At 25.7% G+C, this 22,523-nt stretch overlaps 2 long non-coding RNA genes across 2 annotated transcripts in view; one reads left to right on the top strand and one right to left on the bottom strand.

The window, feature by feature from the left end:
• Window positions 1–22,523, bottom strand: part of LOC142326479 (uncharacterized) — a 390,885-nt gene that overhangs the window by 151,512 nt on the left and 216,850 nt on the right. The gene's annotated exons all lie outside the window — the stretch shown is intronic.
• LOC142326620 (uncharacterized) overlaps window positions 6,703–22,523 on the top strand; it is a 50,384-nt gene continuing 34,563 nt past the window's right edge. The window contains exon 1 of the long non-coding RNA XR_012756808.1: window positions 6,703–6,830. This is a non-coding gene — a long non-coding RNA (uncharacterized LOC142326620). The remainder of the gene's footprint in view (window positions 6,831–22,523) is intronic.

The following is a 22,523-nucleotide window of genomic DNA, read 5'->3' as shown; positions in this document are numbered from 1 at the left end:
CTATCTTCTTTTATAACTCTAGAATAATGGTTAATCGTTCTTTTAAATACAGCTACCGTATGCCTACGATGATATGGCGATGGAAAAAGATTAAGGGATACAAACTTCGTCATAAAAACAGAGGAAATGGCAAGTTATCCTATAGGAAATCATCTTGGGAACTGGTTGTAAAACTTTCTCGATCTTATGACATTAAATATGTATGTAAAATAGACTGCAACATTAATAACTCAAATCACATGTGCCTAAAAGCCTACAGCTTCATATTCGGAGTTGCAACTATCTTGGGTTGCCGTAGAATTTACTGAAAAGAAAGGACTAAAACTTTGAAATTAAGAAAGGTAGAAAGATTGATAAAGGCAAAGACAAAATTATGTTTAGTTAGATGGAAACCAGTTAAAAATAATTTATTTCTTTGTAATTAAAGACTACCAAATAAGATCGAATAGTACATCATTACATGATAGCCATAATTTTTTGGGAAAGTTTTAATTTGAGTTAATAACCTTCATACCAGATTACAGATCTGGTTTATGACTATTAATTTTAAATATTCGATCGTTGTAACTTATAATTACATTCTGCAGATTTTAAATCTGTATTCGTTCATGTATTTCGGTATTCATTTTCTAAAATCAGTTTTCTACCCATTAAAGCCACAAGTAATCATTGCTATTACAAATAAAGAAATAAATTTCAATAACTATTTATTAGTGATTCATAACTATTAAATAGTTATTTCAATAACTATTCTTTATTAACGATTAAGTTATTATACAGAGTGAGAGAATTAAATTTGGAGATATGTAAAATCCTAAAGAATACAAAATATGCACCGGTAAAAACATCTTAATATGTATATTGAGAAATGAATAGTAAAAAAATGGTAATAGTTTTTTCATATAAAATACTGTAAGAAAAATAAATCAAATACTCTCTAATAGTTTGGGGTTCTTCCTTCCAAGCAAAATTAAATAGTTATGTGATCTTTATTTAAAAACAAGAAAAAAACAAACAAATAAACCAGATTTAAAAAAATACCGACCTTAAAAAGTAAAAAAAAATAATACTGTTTCAATTCTTCTTTAAATATTGACTTTTAAATTAAAATAAATTCCTACATCTATGCAAACCCTTAACTGAGCGTCAAATTTAAATAATTAAAATTTATAAGCAATTAGAAATGGTTTTATTTACATTTTACAGCGAGATTATTGTTAAAGACTTCTGTTTTATTATTTTAAAACAATATTAATTTACTGTTTTTGTTTTAGTTCCATGTTCGTTTAAAATATGGATTGGCTGACTAGAGAAACAAAAACGCAGGTTTCCATAAAGGAGGAATTAGAAAAATGACGTGACGAGACTGGTGTCTAGTGTGAGATATGGCTCTCTAGAATGCAGAAATATGTGTATATATTTTAATCTAAGTTTCTACATAGTCTTCTTGAAATTTTGCTTGAATTTATTTTGAATAATAAAATATGAGTTTGTATAATTTTATAGAATTAAAATATTTTGAATATCAATAATCATTATTAAGTTATTAGTTTTTAAAAATACTGACAACTAAAACATAAAAATCTGACTTCAAAGTTTTAATAGTTTCCTGGCAATTATTATTTATTCTTATTTAATGATACATGAAAGAATTTACTTAAGATTTATTTTTTAGGGTAGGGGTAATTTGTGATGAAGTTTTATTGTAAAATTATCATTATATGTGTAAATAAAAAAAAGTAATAAAAATTTTTTAAAAAATTATTTTTTTTGCTCCCTCAACTCCAAAATCATGTTCCAAGAAATTTTTTTTTTTTTCTACGTTTATTGTGTTAAATGGAAGAAACTAAAAAATTCCACAGGAAAATATACAACCAATAAAAAATTACCTAAGATTTTTTTTTCTTGATAACTACGGTGAAATGGGATTGAGGGTGAATTATGATGAAATTTTATTCAGATATTATTATAAAAAGTTTATTATTTAGACTTTTAATATTATTAAAAGTTTAAATAAACCAAAACTTTTTAAAAAATTCAAAAAATCTATATTTTTAAATTCTGATCGGTTCTACTACCCCAATATTGCCGCCAAAGAATTTTATTGTCACTTGCACTACTTCTATGTCTAGGAAGATGTAAAAAAAAATCGGTTAAAAATATTCATAAAATAAAAAGATACCTTTTGGGGCAAAAATTTTAAATATAGTAAGATAAGCATGCACAAATATAATGATTATAATAAAAGGTGATGTTATGATTGCAAAACTTTGAGAAAATTGACCCAAAAAACTATCTACCACCTGGAGATATTGACCTAAAAATTCTATCAAAAAATTATTCCCTGTAGCCTTCACGATACACTAGTCTTTATATCAAATTTCGTCAAAATCTGTTTATCCAGTCAAAAGTTATTAAGCTTCAAACACGCCAACAAACGTTCATACGTCCAAACATGTTCGTACATAAAAATATTACCCCCCACGTTTTATTTGTTTTTGAAGTCCCTGGATCATGAAACGTAGAAAATTTCAAAAAATTATAACCTAATTTTTTTACTGGATATCAATTCTTCTTGCAGCGTAGTTCCTTGAACTACAATGCCAGGGAAGTAAAAATAAATCTTCAAATTATCTACGTAGAGGATATAATTTTTCGCTAAAAATTGTTCCATCAAATTTATTATGAAAATTATAAAGCGAGAGATTAGAGGTACTTATATAAATAAAAATTAAAAATGGAAAGAATGGCTTGGAAATATAAATAAAACAACATACGGATTGAATTGAGAACCTAATTTTTTTAAGACTTAAAAATATTAGAACCGTTTATTAGAAACTAATTTTGCCTAAATCATAAATTTTTTTAGAATATAAGATGGAAGGAAAAATTAATAAATTTTAGTTGAAAGTAAAACAACGGACATCTAGAATAGATAGAAAAAAAAGAATTGAAACTCGGCAAGAAATAAACTGTACAAAAATAATTTATTAAGTACGAGTAATATAAACTGAGGAATGGGATAGAAACAGGTAATGGGGAAGGAAAGATATTTTATAATTTTTTGTGCATGATAAAGATAAAAAATACCAATAAGGGTTGATGATGGAATCGGAGAGTGGAATTTAGAGACAATCACATTGATCCTCCCAGGAGATGGACGACGGATACAAATTATCATCAGATGAAATACAGTGACACGTATCCAAATATGACGTGAAAGCTAAAATGCGTGATTATGATTTAATACGATACGACATCACACAAATACCCACATACATACAAAACCACTTATATTTATTAAAATATTTTAAAAGTAATAAAATATGGTTTCAGATTTAAGTTTTAATAAAATATTATCCCTCCATCTTCAATGTTACGTACTTACTTTTTTAAGAGTTATTATTAATCAGAAAAAAATCAACTAAAGGGTTAATATTTAATGGATAACCTAGCGTTTAAACTATAGATATATAACGTGTCATCTAAAGTAAAAATTATATAAAATTACGTTAACATCTTTTATTAAAAATTCAAACATAATTTATTTTAATAAAGAGTATTGTTTTCAATGTATCTTAAGTTCTCTACTAGGACTGTTTAAATGATCCTATATAATTTACAGTTGTTTTATTTTAATTTTATAAACAGGTAATGTTTTGTATCTATTGTTTTATTATGAATTATTATTATATTTATTTTCCATTTTTCATTTGTATAAATTTTTTTTAATTTAAGTTTTGTTTATATATATATATATATATATATCTATCTAACAAACAATCGAAATACAAGTCTTCTGATTTTCTTTTATAAATGAAATTCGACAGATAGGCAGATTTCATAAGAAAGCTACCTATTGTGCAATGGGTACCATGATTCGACTTCCGGAAAAATCGACATATCTTTGCGTTTCACATCCCCCAGACCCCAAAACCACCGTCAGTTCAAATGTTTATATATATATATATTTCACTTTCTTGTGGACACGATAAATGCCGTAATTTTGCGCCAATCACTTTCAAATTTATACATAAAATATAAAGACTAAAAATCTCGGTCGAGTTCGTTAATGGGTAAAATCGGACCATGGGCGGGGCTTTTTCTAAAAAAAAAAAATCAATATAATTTCCTTATTAAGTAAAATATCGAACTCGTTTAAAGTTTTTACTATTCTTTAGATAAGGGCTTAAAACTTATATATGTAAAGGTTTTTGATATCACTAACCATTGGCCCAGGGCGTGGAAAAAATGGGGTTTTGAAAACAAAAAAATCATATCTCTCTTAATAGACACAGCGTAGAATCGGCTTAAAGTGGTAGTTTGTCCTTTAAACATTATCTAAAACCTTTGTCTGAAAAAACTTTTGATATAACCAACCCTTACGGCAAAGGATGACCAAAATGTTGCTGGAATTGTAAGATGAGGTTTGTCGTATGCTAAAAACGTGAAATTCTTTCACATGCAACCATTGTCGTATCGAGTAATTGAAGTTTTTCTTAACTTTAAGATGGAAATCATTTTTATTCCCTTCTTAGCACCGGTGAAATCTACCTCCGCCTTCCAGCGTGCCGAAAGGGATTTTTTTCTATTAAAAGATTTATTTCAATAATCGTTTAGTACAGCCGTTTAGTACTCTTTATTATTTTAATAATCTAAATTTTTATTTAAAACCGTTATTAATGCTGTTATATTTACAAAATTCTTTAAATTCTTACCTAAAAATGAGTAAAAAAAATTCATAAAAATATAAATATAATTTTCGTAAATAACAATTAAAATTTTGTCATCCTGTGTGTGCGTGTGCGCGTGTATGCACGTTCGCGTTCGTGTGAATCATCACTATATATGAGCATTTAAAGTGTTTGCAAACTTTTACCCTTTCCCACCACAAAGTGCGCACTCCGGGGAATTGTTAGAAGTAAAACACGTTTTGGAGAACGTTTTATTTTATAGTTACAGCTAACAAAAAATTTAATTCTGTTTTGTGTTCCAAAATTAAAATAATATGCCGTAATAACACTCTTGGAACACAAACTACGGTACAGAATTAATTACTGTTATTTTACGAGAAAAATAATGCGTCTCATAATTGTATTGCATCTCAGCATTACTTATTTTTTAAATAAACTTTTAGGTCTGCCATTAATGTTAAAAGCTTACAGTACAAGCAGAAAATGTGTGGAATAATGCATTTAGAACCTTTTTCAGGCGCACGTAATTCGTACGAAAGGCTCAGTAGATGTTTTCCTTATTATTAATGAAACAATTCTTTTATGTGAAATGAAGAATATGATTTAGTGATTTTTGTCCGATTTATGTATTTTATTTTGTATTTATTGTTGTTACTTTTCTATGTTTATTCTTTGTTGGTTATCTTTGTTATTTTATATAATATTACATGACAGTGTTACTTTAGTCGCTAATGACTGTAATTGTTGATGTGACTGTAAATAAAACATTAAAAAAAAAATTGTTTTATTATTTTTTAAATTAATAATATATTTTAAAGGCATCCTTCAGATAAATCAACTATAATTGTTAATTTTTTAATAATTTTATTTATATTAATTGTCTCGTAATACAATTCTTGCAAATGTTGTTACCAAGTTATACTTGCTAATATCTGTTTAATGAAGTTAATTTACGGCAAACCTGTAAAAATTCGTCTTTTACATTAAGTTTCTATATCTGTAAAAATATTTTCAGAAACTATCCAAGATAGAGTACTGTTTTTTAAAATAGTATAAATTTTTATACTCAAATTTGTGTCCTTTTAATAAAGCATTACTTTACCTTTGGACCTAAAATTATCATGAAATATTTCTCTAAATGTAACTGGAACATAAAATGTGTCCTTAAGTATATTTATTTATTAAACTCAATTATTCACTTTAATATTTTCTATAAGAAGTGATAAAACTTCAGAAATAATTCTACATATGCTTATTTAATTCATGCCAAATATATTTCCCTGATTATTTAAAATAATTGGTAAATTAAATCAATTCCAAACTTCTCAGCATAAAACTGCTTAATCAAACATCCAAATATATACATATGAATGTATATTTTTTGTGTGTTAAAAATAAGAGAAAAAAATATAAGTAATAGATGGGTAAAAGACGGAACTAAAGAGAATGATAAATGAGAATAAGGAAGGGTCTAAAAGAAGAAAAAAACACAAGAAAACAAGTCGTTTTAAACATTATAAGTAAACCAGACAACCAGACGGACCGGATTAATGTTATGTATGTTACTAACAGTAAAACGAAAGGGTTGATGCTAGAAGGACTAGGACCCCTTCATTTGATGTCATTATGCAGCCACCGTATGCAGATCTCGATCCCCAAAGAACAATAGACAACCCCTTCCTCTAACGCACCTAAAAACTATCACAACTGAATAAGAGAATGAAAGACAAAGTAAGAGAGAGAAGGAGCGAGAGAGAATAATTGAGAGAGCATGGTGGTATAACCCGTCTCACAACATTCTCAACTGGAAGTGGATGCAGAAGGTGTGTTTGTATAATGAATATGTGTGTGTATAGTTGTTCGTCCACATAGAGGGACTCTCATTTCTTACCTTAGTTGGTACGCCGGATCTGTTTACATTTATATCATTGCATAATACTAATATCATTCGGTCACACAGTTTCTGTGACATGCATATCCTTCGTTGGATGAGATTTTTTTATGTACAATGAAGCAGAATTTACATCAAAGAAAAAACAATTCAAGAAGATATTCAATAAATCAACAGCAATTTCTACCAATCAAGATTTATAATGTTATCAGTACATACGATATTCGTTATCAACAACTTACTAAGTAAGTACCATGATAATTTCACTTATAAAAGATATACTTATTAATTACAACATTTATATATATATATAAAATTTAAATTAGACATGTGAAATATAAATAATGGTTGTTAATCTTACTCTTCATGATTCATTTTATTTTTATTTTGTGTGTAATGCGTAATGATCTATCTTTCAGTCTCTGTTTTCACTAAATATATTCGTAAATTAAACATTCTCGACTACGGTTAAACCCCACGTTACAGTCGATATTTCACATATTATTTCAATTTACATCTATTAAAGAATAAATTAAATGTTTATTATAAAATATAACGGAAAAGAAAATTATCTTATTTTATGAAATCAACACTCTTTTAAACCACATCTATAATTATTATTTTTTAAACAAATAGTGATATTAAATCTTTTTCATTTTTTAGTACCGATTTCGAACTACATTTTATAAATAATTTTTAATTTTTATTTCAATTTTAACTCCCATTTCATCAAAATCAAAAGATAGATAAAGAAAAGTACTGTGCAAAAGAAATCTTTTATTCAAAAAAATGTATCTAAATCTAGTTAAAACTAGGTTTTAATATTAATCTTGATTTCGATGTAAAAATGGAGAGAGTTCTAAACTGGAGCTGTATATATATATATATATATATATATACACACACACACATTTTTTTTTTCACTCCGTGGATCGATTTCTATGATTGTTTCGATCGACGAGTTAGTTTCTCAGATCATTTAATGAATTAATTTTTAAAAGTTCAGTGTGATTTATTGTTTTATTTTATATATAATATTTTATATAATTGGAATAATATTTTAATAAAAAAAAAATGTTTCTCGGCCTTTCATCTACAGGTCCCAGATTTGAATACCCCGGTCCAGCATGGCATTTTTTGTACTACAAATTTCTATTTTCATATTTCCATGCACAAGCTTCTTTTTGAGGTAAATTAATTTATTAGTAAAAAAATAAATAAATAAAGTTGATCAAACTGTATCTTAAGATAAAATTATAAAAAATTCATAGAATAACAGTATAAATAATAAAAGTTTTGAGTGGATTATGACAAATTATATCCAAATATTAAAAACTTATTAATTTTTGTAAATATCTATTATAAATAAATTTTTTAAATTAATGTTTATTTCAAAAAAATAATTTCCTTGATATATTATGAGAACTTTACATCACCGTTACTGACAATAAAGATAAGTTTTTCTTGAAAATTTTATTAGCTTTTAATTTTTTTTTATTAGTTATTAATAATTAAACAGTTTTCAGAAAAAAAGTATTAATATTAAACTACCGTAAATGAATTTCAGGAAAGAGAAATAAATATTTTGTTTGTGATAATTCGATCTTTTCATAACATTTGATAATATAAACTTGTATAACAAAAAAATATTTTAAGCTAAAATCTATTTTTATTTTAAAAAATTTGAAAATTAAGATAATTTATAATTAGTTATTTCTGAATAACAAACTGATGATCCGATAAGCTTAAATTTAAGTTTTAATAATCGATATAAACAATGCTATTCAGATATTAAAGCCTTTACACAGTAAAATAAAAAAAGTTACAACCATTTAAAATCTGATGTATTCTTTTTGCGTGAGTGACGGCCATTAATTTGGAAAATTTTAAAGCCGAATTTCTCAGTTAATAATTTTACATATTTTAAGAAATTTGAATATCTGCTATTTGGTAGAATATTTTTATAAATAAATTTTAATTTAAAATTTTCAAATTATAATTTTAAAAAAAATTATAGAAAATTATTTATAAATTATTAATTTTAAAAATAGTGATTTCAAAAGTTTTCATAAAATTTTCGTAAGTTTATTATTTATTTTTTGTATAAAACTTAAAAAAGTAGTTTTAATACTTAACACGTAAATATTATTTTATTGACTTAAAAAACACTTTCAATAATTTGCAATTTTATAAATATTGACAGAAGGGAGTTAATTTCTTCTTGTGCTTTTAAACAGTTACTACATTACTTAAAACATTTACTGTCACCCGTACTGATTAATCCGCCGTAGACTGTTAACAGAAGTTGAAAATAAGATAACTCTTATTATCTTAATTGAACGTTTTTTTAAAGGTTCTTCCTAATTCTTATAATTATCTAGAATTCTTCTCTCTCTCACTCACGCACCCACACACAAACACACACACACACATATATATATATATAACCACTTATATGTATATATATATATATATATAAGTGATTATATTTACAAATAAGATTAAAAATATTTTTATGATATAATTAAAGATATAATTTTTTGTTTGTTTATTTCAATTATAGATAGATTAGAAATTCATGTATCGAACAAGTGATATTATAAAGTAACGTTTTAAGTATCACTGAAAAGTAATCGGATATTTAATGGAAAAATAAAGTTTCTGAATATTTTAATCAGACAGCAAAATAATTAATATTCCGTTATAATCTAACTAACTAAGTTCATATTTTATTAACATTTATGAGTAATAATGGCATAATTAATATTAAAGCATACTTATTTAAAACATTAAAAAAAAAAATTTAATTTTTACTCCTAAATTTTAAGTAGGTTAAATTCATAAATTTAAATTCATTTCATAAATTTCACGTCATCATTTCATAAATTTTAATTTATTGTAATTAATTTCAATTTTTTTTGTCTGTTAATAATATTGAAAAAAAAACATATAAATACTCTATTTCGTTTATCTTAACTGCACTTACTTTTTTATTAGTTAATTAATCAGAAATGTATTAAATTAAAATCAATGTGATTGTAAAGTTGTTATTCTCAAAGGTAAACTTATCTACTTTAAGTTATGCAATTAATAACCGGTACTTCATTGTTGTCTTAAATTATAACTTTTCAAATATTCTTTTTGTATTAATATTTCTTTATTTTTTTATAAAAAGTTTTTATTAGTTAACTCCGGCCTTTGATGAGAATGAACTTTTTATCAGGAATTTATGGTTGAATAATATTCATAACACTATTATAATAAAGCCTATAGAACACTATTTACTCGCTTATTTTATGTTGCTTAATTCCAGTGTTAACATTGGTATTTGGTAGATTTTATAGGATAAGATTATTGATTTCCTATTTATTAAAAGTAAATAATCCACGAAATGAATGAAAAAATGTCTTAAAAACAAATATTATGATGTGTATTTTTAGCCTATTGTATTGCTGGGTTTTCAAACTTTTATTTACTGTCAAGACAAAACCAATTAAATTGATCATTTTTTTAAATATGTTATAATAAATATTCAAAAATTTCTTATTTTCTACCGATAGTGAGAATTGGATTTTTAAATTTATAATTACTGTATTAATTAATCGTATAAAATCTCTAAAAAAAAACAATTTAAAAAAAATTATTTTATTCTATGTAAATTGTGTATAGAAAAAATAAATAATTAAACCAATGTCTACCAAACAAATAAAGGGTAGTTAGTTATTGCTGTCATAAAAAAAAAATAAAAAATAAAATAAAGTTTATTCAACAATTTGTTTACCCAACGATCCAGGTGTAGTAACATGTTTGTTTGGAATAAATAATATTTATGTGTAGTCCAAAACTCTAGAAAGGCTGATCCAATTTTCGAGATTGTTATCTATCAAATGATTCACCTTAATCACGCAATAGATATTGAATATATAACAATATAAAAAATAAAGTAAAACAAACTGGAATGGTAGATGCCATTTTTTCCAAACCGTAATTATTTTGAAGTTAAAGAAGGGAAATATTAAATCAAAGATCTTGATTCTTGTAGGGAATTGTTACGCTTAGACAATAAACTTTAAAAATACGAATTATTTTGTAAAATAATCATATATGTATTAAAAAACAAATATCATTACCTTTAAATCAAGTTAAGTTGGCGTAAAGTACAAAAAACTAATTTTTAATTTATTTAATAGGTTTTTTTTATTATTAATCCTTCTTTATTACTATTAATTTCTTTTTCCCTCATTAATAATTTTTTATTAGTTTCTAAAGATATTTAACAATACTTGATAAGATTTTTGATAAAAAACTAAGTTCTATTGTACAACTTAAAACCGTGCCTACTCATTAAGAACTAAAAGTTGTTTTGTGTATTTTTCACAATATTAAAATGTGTTAAGTTAATATCTCTCGCGAGTGGTAGCGTCTCGGCCTTTTATACCCAGAGGTCCCGGGTTCGAATCCCGGTCAGGCATGGCATTTTCACACACGCTACAAATCATTCATCTCATCCTCTGAAGTAATGCTTAAGTGTGGACTAGGAGGTTAAAAAAAAAAAAAAAAAAAGTTAATATCTCTACATTGTTGTATTTATGATTTATTTTTTTGTTATTATCTTTTTTAAACTTAAATAATGAAATGGATGAAATAATGGATAAAGATGTTTGCCAGAAATCGAATCCGAGTGGATCTGAATAGAAACCGCTGCAGAAAATGGTCCACCATTGAAAGAAAAGTAGCTAAATACTTTTTTTTGATTTCTAGATAAGCTGCGTTAAATGTAGCAAAATACATAAGCATACACCTGTATTTACTGCCAAATAAACATCTAGCATTTACTGTAATTATTTAAAGCCTCAAACAATTTTTGATAATAAATTTAAAGATAAGTACTAGTAATTTTGTGAAAAGTAGACTTTTCTCATTTTGTATCGAGTTTAACAAACTGAGCAACTAAGCGCTAAAAATGAAAGTAAATTAATAAAGTAAAAATTAATATGAATTAAAAAACGAAATTTTAGATTGTGGAGTTCATCCAGGGCTAAAAATTATATTGTTTTAAAATATTATAAGAAAAATTTTTTAAGGGTATCAAAATTAACTTATAATTATCCAGACGGTACTTCAGTTGCATCCCTATTTTTATTTTTTTTTAAATATTTTAATACACATACACACACACACACACACACACACACACACACACACACACACACACACACACACATACACACACAGACACAATCAAGTTATAAAAAAGTACTATGTACAAAGAAATCCGTCAGCGATGACAACGAATTGAGTAATAACTAACGGTCGATACTCTTCAAAATAGCTGTAACAGCCGCCATTTAACAAAAAGATTTAAATTTTTATATTTAAATTATTCCGGTAAATAGAAATAAATTTTATTGAGAAACTTCGGAAAAAATTGACAAAAGTTTAATCGTAAACGCGTAAAAGAACATACTAACAAACGAAATTCCAAAAGACCGATCTTAAAAAAAGACTTCCCATGGATCGGTCAATAATAAATATAACTGGGAGTGTGCAAATTAATTTAATTAACAATATTTGAGTCTTATTAAAACCATATAAACATTTTTGTAGTCTATACTTAGCTTATTTAATATTACAATTAAATTAGTTACATATTCCATCGAAATAAATGAATAAATAATATACCTTTGAACGAATTAGCTATGACTAAAATTTAATAACATAAATCCTTTGTGACTATATTAATTAATTAAATATATGAAATACTGAAATAAACGGTAACCAATATCGGACGTGAAAAAGACAGAAAAACAATATTTAAGATGAAATTTATTATTATTATTAATAAACGTTAACAAGATCCGTTATATTATTGGTTAAAAAGTGGAGTGACAGTACTGCTATCTGTGGTTAAATTTGTAACTAACGGATGAACGCTTTTTGATGTCGTTACTTTCTCTTTAGCAGGACTTCTTGCAGTATCTCATACCATAAATATTTCTCTTCCCATCGACCATGCTGAAAAAATATCCCCGCCTCCATAACACCCGACATCACCCACCGCCTTGTGAGGAAATGAAATCACTTCCAAATGTATTGCCAATCTAATTTCTACCTCATTTCTATGTAGCTTATCGCTCTCCCTTTTTATATATCTCACTGTTTCTCTCTTGCACAGTAAAATCAGTCAAACGACGACTCTCCTGGACTGTAAACCTCCACCTAACTCAAGTCAGTCAGTCAGAATTCCCTTTCCATTTATTTCATCAGCAACGCTCTTCTTCTGCTTATGATCATTCTGTGCTTCTGCTGCCTTTATAACACGTCAACCGAGCTTCGTTCTTCTTGATTATTCTTTATAGATAATATTTCCGCTAAAAAACCATCGTTCTCCTCTCATCATACTAGGTCTATGTATAACTTCGCATCTCTTTTTATTACCATTTGCTATCTTTCTCATTAATCAATTTATCTCACATACATACCAACTTATCTTCTTCCTTTCCAATACACAATTTTTCTGCTTATTTATTTATTTTTACTCTTTGACTAGTTCGCTTCAGTAACGCGTGAATTAATTAAAATTAAAAAGTAAATATATAATTTTTTATTTTTATTTTTAAAAATATACGCCTAATTATATTAAGTTAGAAGTTAAACAGAGATGAAAATTTAATGAAAAAACTGCTAAATCTTTACACTAAACTGATTCTGAAATCAATTTGATTAAAAATTAGCATGAGAATCACTGTGCCAATTTTGTTTGCCTTTTTTTTAAACTTGAAAAAATTAATATTGTATTTTTTGTAATGGATAAGAAGCCAAATAAATATTCCTTAAGAGTTGCGCAATTTGCATATGTGTATGGATTTTATTAATAACCTTAACGAATTCTACGTAAATAATTATTCCCACTTTAAAAAAAAGGAAAAGATCCACTGGATACATTTCATACAATCAAAAGCTGTAATTTTACATATGTTACGTATGTTATGTTTAATGTAAAAGTAGATGGCTAAAAATAAAACTGTGAAAAATCTTGTAAATATAAAACTTGAACTTGTTTTTTTGATATATACTATCAGTAAAAAGAAATATAATTATAATTTTCCAGTAATCTGTTACCTCTCTTCACTACACAGAAAATCAATGGTGTTTTTTTTTTTTTAATATAATTTTTTTATTGTATTCTTTTTGGTTGATTTCAATATATGTGCAATATATATAATTTGTTTGAATAAATTTTTATTATAAAAACTCAAAATGAACAGTCCTGATCAATATGTAAAAAAAGAGCAACCAATAATAAGTGATCTTACTGAAATAAGTGAGTTTTTTGTGAAATAAGTTTTCTTAAACAAATATATTTCAGTAAATATTATATTATGTCCAAAGATAGGCCTAAATTATATTATGTTTGCTTTTAAAAAAGATGAAAAATTAATGAAAAACTGCTAAATCTTTACATTAAACTGATTCTGAGATCAAATTGATTAAAATTTAGTTGTGGATCATTGTAACAATTAAAGTTTCTTTTAAATCATACTAACTTGTTTTTTGGAAAATTCGATTTATAAAATCAAAAATGAAAAAAGTACGTATATCAAGAATTTTTAATTTAATTATTTTTGATAATTTTATAAAAATTTCGGGGCTGAAAGACTGTACCGAAATATAGAATGTAAATTAAGTCTTAAAATTCTTAGAAACTATTCAGAGAAAATTAGTCGTAAAAATGTAGAAAACAACTTCAATAAAAAAATTGTTTAAAACTGCGTAAAATTTCTATCAAATAACAAGTATCTCTGGAACAGGTATACCAGGAACAGTTTTCAGTATGTAGGCTACGTAGGACATTCCGTTTTAGTTTTACCCACAACTATGTCATCTCATTAACTTAACTCTGATTAAGTAGACTAATGGACTTAGTCCATCAGTTCATTTAAACATATTACTTCTCCAGTTAAAACGATAATGTGATTTTAAATGCTATAACAACAATTATTCTTGTAAACAAAGAAGAATTTTAGTTTAATTTTTGATTGTTAAAGTACTTTTTTATCTATAACTAAAATTAAAATTTTTGAATCCCTTAATAAATTAACATAATATTTAGAAAATAACTGGGCAAAAAAATTGTTCAACTTTCCATTATCTGTGTAAAGGTTAAAATTAAAATCTTTCTCTGTCAGAAAATTGAGATTAATTATTTTATTTAAAAGCCGAATTATTCCATTAAATCATTAAGAAGTTACTTTATTATTAATTAATTATTCACTTATATTTTCTCTTAGAAAGAAATATATAATTAATAGATTAAAAAATCTTTTATTAAACTAATAAAAAAAAAAAAATTAAAATTAACATAAAATTTACGTTAATATCAACCGTAACAATTATCTACCTAACGTAGGTGCAGTTTAAATTAAATTAAAAACATGTATTCTTGGCTCTGAACAAAAAGTTAATCTAAGAAAATTTTTAAATTTACTCGTATCTCTGGGATGAAGTAGTGAACTTTATTACTGTGATAAGACCTTTTTAATACAAATTAATAAAATTAAAGTTTTATGGTGAAACATTAAAAAGTTGAAAAAATAAAAAAGTTTTTAAGGGGATTATTATGCATCATCTTTTCAAAACTTCTCTTTGTTTTATTTCTGATGGTATTTTTGAATGAAATTATGTTTTAATAAACTGAAAAATACAAATATTAAATTTTTTACAAAATTCTCATAAGCTATCGTACCAATACAACTGTTGGATTAATCTCTTCTATTCCTGAGATTTAAAGCTAAATAACACACCAAACACATGAACTCGCGCGCGCATACACACACACTCATCTGTAAATAAAACCTTTTTGAAACAATACTTCAGTACTTTTGGATTCAGGTATCATTTAATCTCGATAAATGCGAGTTTTTATTACTAATAATAATAAAAATTGCCAAAATTAGCAATAATTATGAAATAATAGAAAATTATTTTCTCTTTACATTTAATTTATGAAACGTAGTGAGTTACATTTTAACAGACATAATGCTGCGCGATTTGAGGAGTTACAAAAAGATCGCCACGGAAGATTTATCGATATACTATTAAATAAATGAACGTAAAATTTATTATTTGTATTTTGTTTCATCGGTATTGAAAAAGAATTACAATTTTTTAATTCTTAATTATATGAAGTTAAAAAAAATTGAGAATATAAAGTAAATTCACTTTTTAGGACACGGGAAAAATTTAAATAAAAGAACTTATGCATTATTTAGTACATTATAATAACTTGGTTCTTTTATTATTATATTATAATAATGGACTTCGTAGCGGAGTAATAGTGTCCGTTTTTCACTCAGGAGGTTCAGGATTGAAATCCCTATCAGGCTTGTTATTTTTTTATATACGCTAAAAAAAATTATCTTTCACATAAAAAAATACGATAATTGTAATTAGGCATCGTCTGTAACTGCAAGTGTGAATAAATAAATATTCAAATATTAAATTTTATAAAGATAATTACTTAATTTTCACGTATTCTCAAAAAAACGAAATATTATGAGCTATTTAATTTTTAAGCTCCTGAAGATAAGGAAAATAATCAGTTAAATTTTTACTTTGCCCTGATTTTAAATGTTATAAAATTATTAAAAACTGTTGGGAAATTCGATATTGGTTTTGAAATAATTACACATATAGAAAAACTTTTACAAATACAAATTCGTTATAATGGTTCACAAATACCATGATTTTTTAACAATAAATTCTGCGAATAATTAATATCTATTCAGAATAGATACTCCACGTCTATAAATGACTAAACAATATTTTATTCCTGAAAAAAAAACATTTTTTTTTTTTGCTCTCTGTAATCTGTTTATGCGAACATTATTAGATGAGAGAATTTCCAATCTATTTTTACTGAATTCATCTGAATGATATTCGGTTTTTGATTTAATCTTTTTTTATTTCATCAGATAAAAATGATTATAAATGAAACAAACAGTTATTACAAAAAATAAATTTCGTAATTAAAAGATCTTCTACATATACGAAAATATAATTAAAATTTTAATTTATTGTATGATATATTTGTGTTTTTAACTTCATCCCCCGGTAATTCAGTATTGAATATAGAGTTGCGACAGATGTTAAAATTAAATCTAATCTAAAAATTCTTCAATAAAGAAAAATCATTTTTTTAATTAAAACTATTTTAGTTTCTTTTGTAAAATGTTTACTATAATCATACGTGACATATGCTATTTCTCTATGAGCTTTGAACCTATACAAGATGACTTAAATTCAAAAAACGTATTCTACACACTTACCTACTTGTTTTATTTCTTGCGTTAAAAGTATCTAAATTTTATAAACTTTGTCTTCAATTAATTGTATTATCATTAACAGATAATAATAATAACGAAGGAACTGTGTGATGAATTATAGGCATTTTAAAACTACTTACAGGTTCATAATTTCGTATTCTTACCATAACAATAAATATAATGGATTCCTTTCTAAAAATCCTTTCTAAATTTTCTTTAGATGAATACCCCCATAACAATATTTACTACTGTATATAATATAATGCATATGCTTAGTAAATATACTTAGTAAATATAATATAATGCATACATTTATTGCATTATTGACTAAAATTATTATTATTTCTTTTTTCTATTTTAAGCATACAATGTTGGATCTATCTCAACTTATCACTAAACTGCATTTACACTAGGGAAGATAGAATAACTATAGTTTATCTACATGTATAAAAAAAATATGTGAGTGATTCATAACCAATGCAAGCAAAAACTATTGAAGATAAATTGATGAAAATTTGTATAAAAGTTCTTCTTATGGTATAATGGTACACTAGAAAGAATTTTTTGAAATCCCGAGTTTAAAGGTTAAAATGGAGGAACAATGAAATTTACTATCTTTTGAATTTCTCGGTAATAAATGAAGATATTAACCTGATTTATGTGTGTGTGTGTGTGTGTGTGTGTGTGTGTGTGTGTGTGTGTGCGCGCGCGCGTGTGATATTCATATAAATATCTAATAATAAATTTATAAATCTTTTTTATTCCGAGTTTAAAGAGTTAAAATAGATCTTGGAGTATTTTTTTATTAATTTCTGGATAAAATATGATGATATTAACTTGATTTTTTGTGTGAGTAATCTTCATGTGAATATCTAAATAAAAATTTCTAGATTTCCTGAAATTCAACCTTGAAAGGAATGAAGGAAGGTAAAAAACAAAAAAAAAAAAAATCGACCACAAATTTTCCCATTCTGACTATTAAATGAGATATTCACTCGAATTGGGCTTTCAAATACTCTTCAGATAAATATCTAAAAATCAATTTCGGGATTTTTTTGAATTTCGATTTTTTAAGGAGTGCGATAGTGTACAGTTACTAAAACAGTTACTGTATGTGCGACGCGACTGTATGTACCTGCCGTCGGTTACTTGACTAAAAGACAAAATTAAAAAAAAGAATTGACCGCGATGGGAAACGCAAGTAACCACATAGATCGGACGAAGTTGTAATGATTATACTATATATATATATATATATATATATATATATATGAAGATATATTTTATATTTTATATTAATACTGGATTGTAATACTCCATGAATTACAGTATTCCAGATAGTACTTGAAGAAATTGATTGAATACATTTTATACCTATTCTTCTTCTCTCTTGCTTTATCTCTACGTCAGCTACTTGTAAGATATGATCTAAGTCAGTTTTTAGAGAGGGTTTAAAATTATACTGAAAAAAATGATAGAGGCTTTTCTCTTGAATCCATTCAATTTGTCATCTACGTAATGTCGTAATAAATATTTGCTAAATTTCTTTTTTTAAAGCATATAGTTCGTCTACCAATATATTATTCTCACTTAGGTAAGATCTAAACTCAATCAACATTAAAAAAAATTAGTGTTAATTTACTAGATTTAAAATTAATCAACAGTACCTTTCAAATATTTTTAAAAGTAAATGATAAGTTAAAAGTCTGTGACTTTTTAGTCTCATTTCATCATTATATTTAAAAGTTTAATTTTGGTTATTTTTAATTGTTACCTCTATAAAATATTAATTAATTTATTAATGGGTCTAGTATTTTTACCCTTTTAACACTACACATGTTATTTCATTAGTTAAAACAACTACTAAACTTGATTTAGCGTTCATTTCAAGCGACAAAATTTAATAAAACAGGAGAAAAAATATTATTTCTTTCTTAACGTTTAAATTATCGGATAAAAGTAGCATTCAGATCACCGAAGTAATTTCCTCTACCACAAAATCGCTTCATTTATTAAAGAATAAGGGTTGAAAAACCCACAGAATTGAGAATGTTTTCTTTTACTAAAATCATTAAAAAACATACATTTATATATGTAAATTAGAAAAACCAAAATACTTAAGAAGAAATCACTTAAATTAAAGTATTAACTAATTTGAACCTAATTATTTATTTCTAAACTTTAAAAACTCTATTTTTCGCGTTAGATTTTAATGTATTTAAGGATTGCAAGATGAGTGTACTATTAAATCCGTCTCATTTGATACAAAAATATTCTTGAATTACATTAGCAAAACGTCTGTCTGTCAATTTAACATTAAGTAATTTTAGAAGAATACTTACAGGTTTGCCAACTAAACCAAATCAAATCGATCATTTTTATGTATTTGAGGTCGATAAAAAAAAATAATAAAAATGCTACCGTAAAAAACTGAATGAATAAAACAGTTATTTTTCTCCCTTTTCCATTGAATTTCCTTCAATTTTCTCATTTCATATCCGATCAAATCCAATATTTTTTGTCATCTTATTTCATTATATATTTATTTCCCGTTAAAATATTTCGTCGGTAACGAATGACTTTTTTCTCGCTTTAGATACATATTAAAAAGGGTGATTGACGGTTGTGAAGTGTATTTAATTTATGTACTGTGTCGGAATCGGTTTTTAGAGAAATACAAATCAAGCATATTAACAAATAATATTTATATATAAAAAGGAATTATTATTTTTCTTAAAAAAAGGGAAAATAAAAATATTGAAACCTGTTAATGATACATCAATTTTGAAAAGTTCCATCTCTAATTTTTGTTCATAAATTTAAATAATTTTTATCAAAGAATTAAAGATTTAAACTGATCAGATAATTTCTTACATTTACAACTATACCTAAAAACCTACAAACATTTATGTTTTAAAAAAAATTATTTCTAATACAAAATAATTACGGCTTCTCGTAGATGAATTTCTAAATAATGTAATAAACTGATAAAACTATTTAAAGTTTTTTTTATAGATATTTCTATTAGTTTTTAGTTTAGTATCTAAAATTCTAATAAAATATCTGCCTTTAAGAAGGCAATAGACAAAATGGAAATTAGTGAAAAATGGTCGAAAATTATCCACTCATAGTGATTAAATTTATAGCCAGTCCTCATATATATATATATATATATATATATATATATATATATAACATTTAAATATGAAATATTTGTTTTACTAAGTTTTACAGATATCTTAAAACAATAGAAATATGATCAGCTGATTCATGTTATCATTGGATGTAAACAATGAAAGATGTAAAATGACCAAGATTTTATGTCACATACTTTTCTATGCTCAGCTAATTAAATAAAATTAAATCAATAAACATTACTCAAGGTTAATTTTTAAATAATCCTTTTTTTATTAACCTGAAAGGGTAGGCTTATATACAATCAGCCATTTTAATTTTTTTGTTGAGGATTTAGAAGTCAAGAACGGATTGATTAAATTGAAGTTTTATTTAAACAATGGAAAAGAGCATTCGGATTGGTATAACAACGGTGAGCTTCAGGGTGGTGGAGTTAAGCAACAATATTTAAAATAATTTTTCAATCTACAACCGTGCAATTCATATTTATTTTATCGGAACAGTATATGATGCATGATTTTATTCTCTATTGAAGGATTGAGTTTTAGAGATTTCGAAACGATTTATTACTAACAGTTCTTTTTTAACTTTTTTAATTATTAGTCATTGATTGATTTAATTTCATTTTTTGTTCTCTTCTATCCCTGTATTAATAGCTATAATAGTACATTAATTATGCAAAAAAATGTATATACAGAAAAAATCTTCTGTAATATGAAAAGTTTATTTTTGTATATATGTATTTTAAGTATGACTCCTCTGCACCATATTAGTTCCTGCTCATAAAAATAAAATTTAAATATTTTTAATTAAATTCATTAACTTTTATTATATTATCTTAACGATGCGGTTTAAAAGCAACAAAACTATATATTACTAAAAGAAAACAAATTGATATTATGTATACTATATTTTAAAAGAACTTATGAAAAAGGTTTATAAGATATAAAATAATGTAGTTTTGAGTTTTCCATTCTGACACGGATTGTCAGTTTAAACCTAAAACAAATCTAACACGTTAACAAAAAAAAAAAAAAAACTCCGGCTTTATAACGAATTAGAGCTGAAAATCTAAAGATTGATTGTAAGATTTTGATAAAAGATGAGTAATAAAGTATAACTGGAAAAATTACGTTTTTTCTTCTTAGATTTTTAGTATAAGTAGGTACATTACCGAAATTATAGAAAAAAATAATTTTTTTAAATAATTGTGTATTTCAAAATTATTTTTCAGAACACTTCTGAGTATTTTATTTTTACAATAAAACTAACGCTCTTTTTATTTTAATGCAAAAATACTTATAGAAAAAACCAAAATTCATCTAAAATGATTTCAAAACGAATGTACACTTACTTAACACATGCGCGTGGGCCAGATCCTCCCCCCCCCAAAAAAAAAACACACACACACACACACACACACACACTACGAGATACATTTCGTTTTGTCACTTACAGCTTATTTTTCCGTATGTGATTGTTACGACTTTTTATTTACGCCATCTATAGGTCCATCATACTTACCATGTAAGTATGATCATATATTTTGGCGCAGATTCAAAAAATTGTCTAAGGAATTCACCAAGTATTTGGATGAAATTATTTCTTACTTTTTAGCCCATTTTGATGTCGGTTTCACTTTTACTTTTCCATGTAGTGCCATTGCAGAGCTATAGCTCTAAAAGAGAAAGTATTGTAATCGGTCCAATTTGGGCATATGTGATTTTCACCGGATCTTGACGTTTTGACACTTAAGGAACCCAAAAAACCGGATGGAAATTTTTCGGGTGTTAATGTTTGTATGTACGCGTGTTCGGTGTTGGCCCCTAAATTACCTTATATATTCAGAACTAGTGGACCGATTTTGATCAAAGTTGGTCACAAGGCTTCTTATATGGGGCATTAAAGTCATTAAATTTTCATCCTAAAATGCCAAATCTATAGAACAAGGTCACCCTCAGTATCTCGAGATTTCTCCTAATTAAGGTCATATTTTTCTTAGGCAAGTTTGTTAACAATTAAAAAATAACGATTGTTTGCAAAAAAAAAATATTTTTTGAAAAATCGCAACTCCACCCCAAAAAATGCTCTAAACTACTGCTATGTTGTAGCGGCACAGATGAACGGTAGAATTAAATAAATGAATAATAATTTAAAGTGTAAAAAGTAACTCTGCCTCGCTGGGTCTCGAACTTGATCATGTGCTTGATCACCTAGTGCGTTAAGCCTCGCGGTTGCACCAGTCTGCCGAACGTACAAGCGAAATTTGGTCAATTTAAGTTGTGAGATTACATTTGGTCAGTGTCGACCGTTGCCGCTAGTACCGCACTACTCGCGCGAATTAAATACGATATGCGCACGCGCTTTAGTTAGAATTATTAGATTAAATAAACTAAAAATTATTATATTAAAATAAAATGATAAATATTTTTAATTAAATTATGTGTAATCCGTGCATTAAAAACAACCCAGAGTTGT

Source organism: Lycorma delicatula, chromosome 6 (genome assembly GCF_047948215.1).
Source record: "Lycorma delicatula isolate Av1 chromosome 6, ASM4794821v1, whole genome shotgun sequence".
Taxonomy (NCBI): Eukaryota; Metazoa; Arthropoda; class Insecta; order Hemiptera; family Fulgoridae; genus Lycorma; species Lycorma delicatula.
This window is presented reverse-complemented; position numbering and strand designations above follow the sequence as displayed.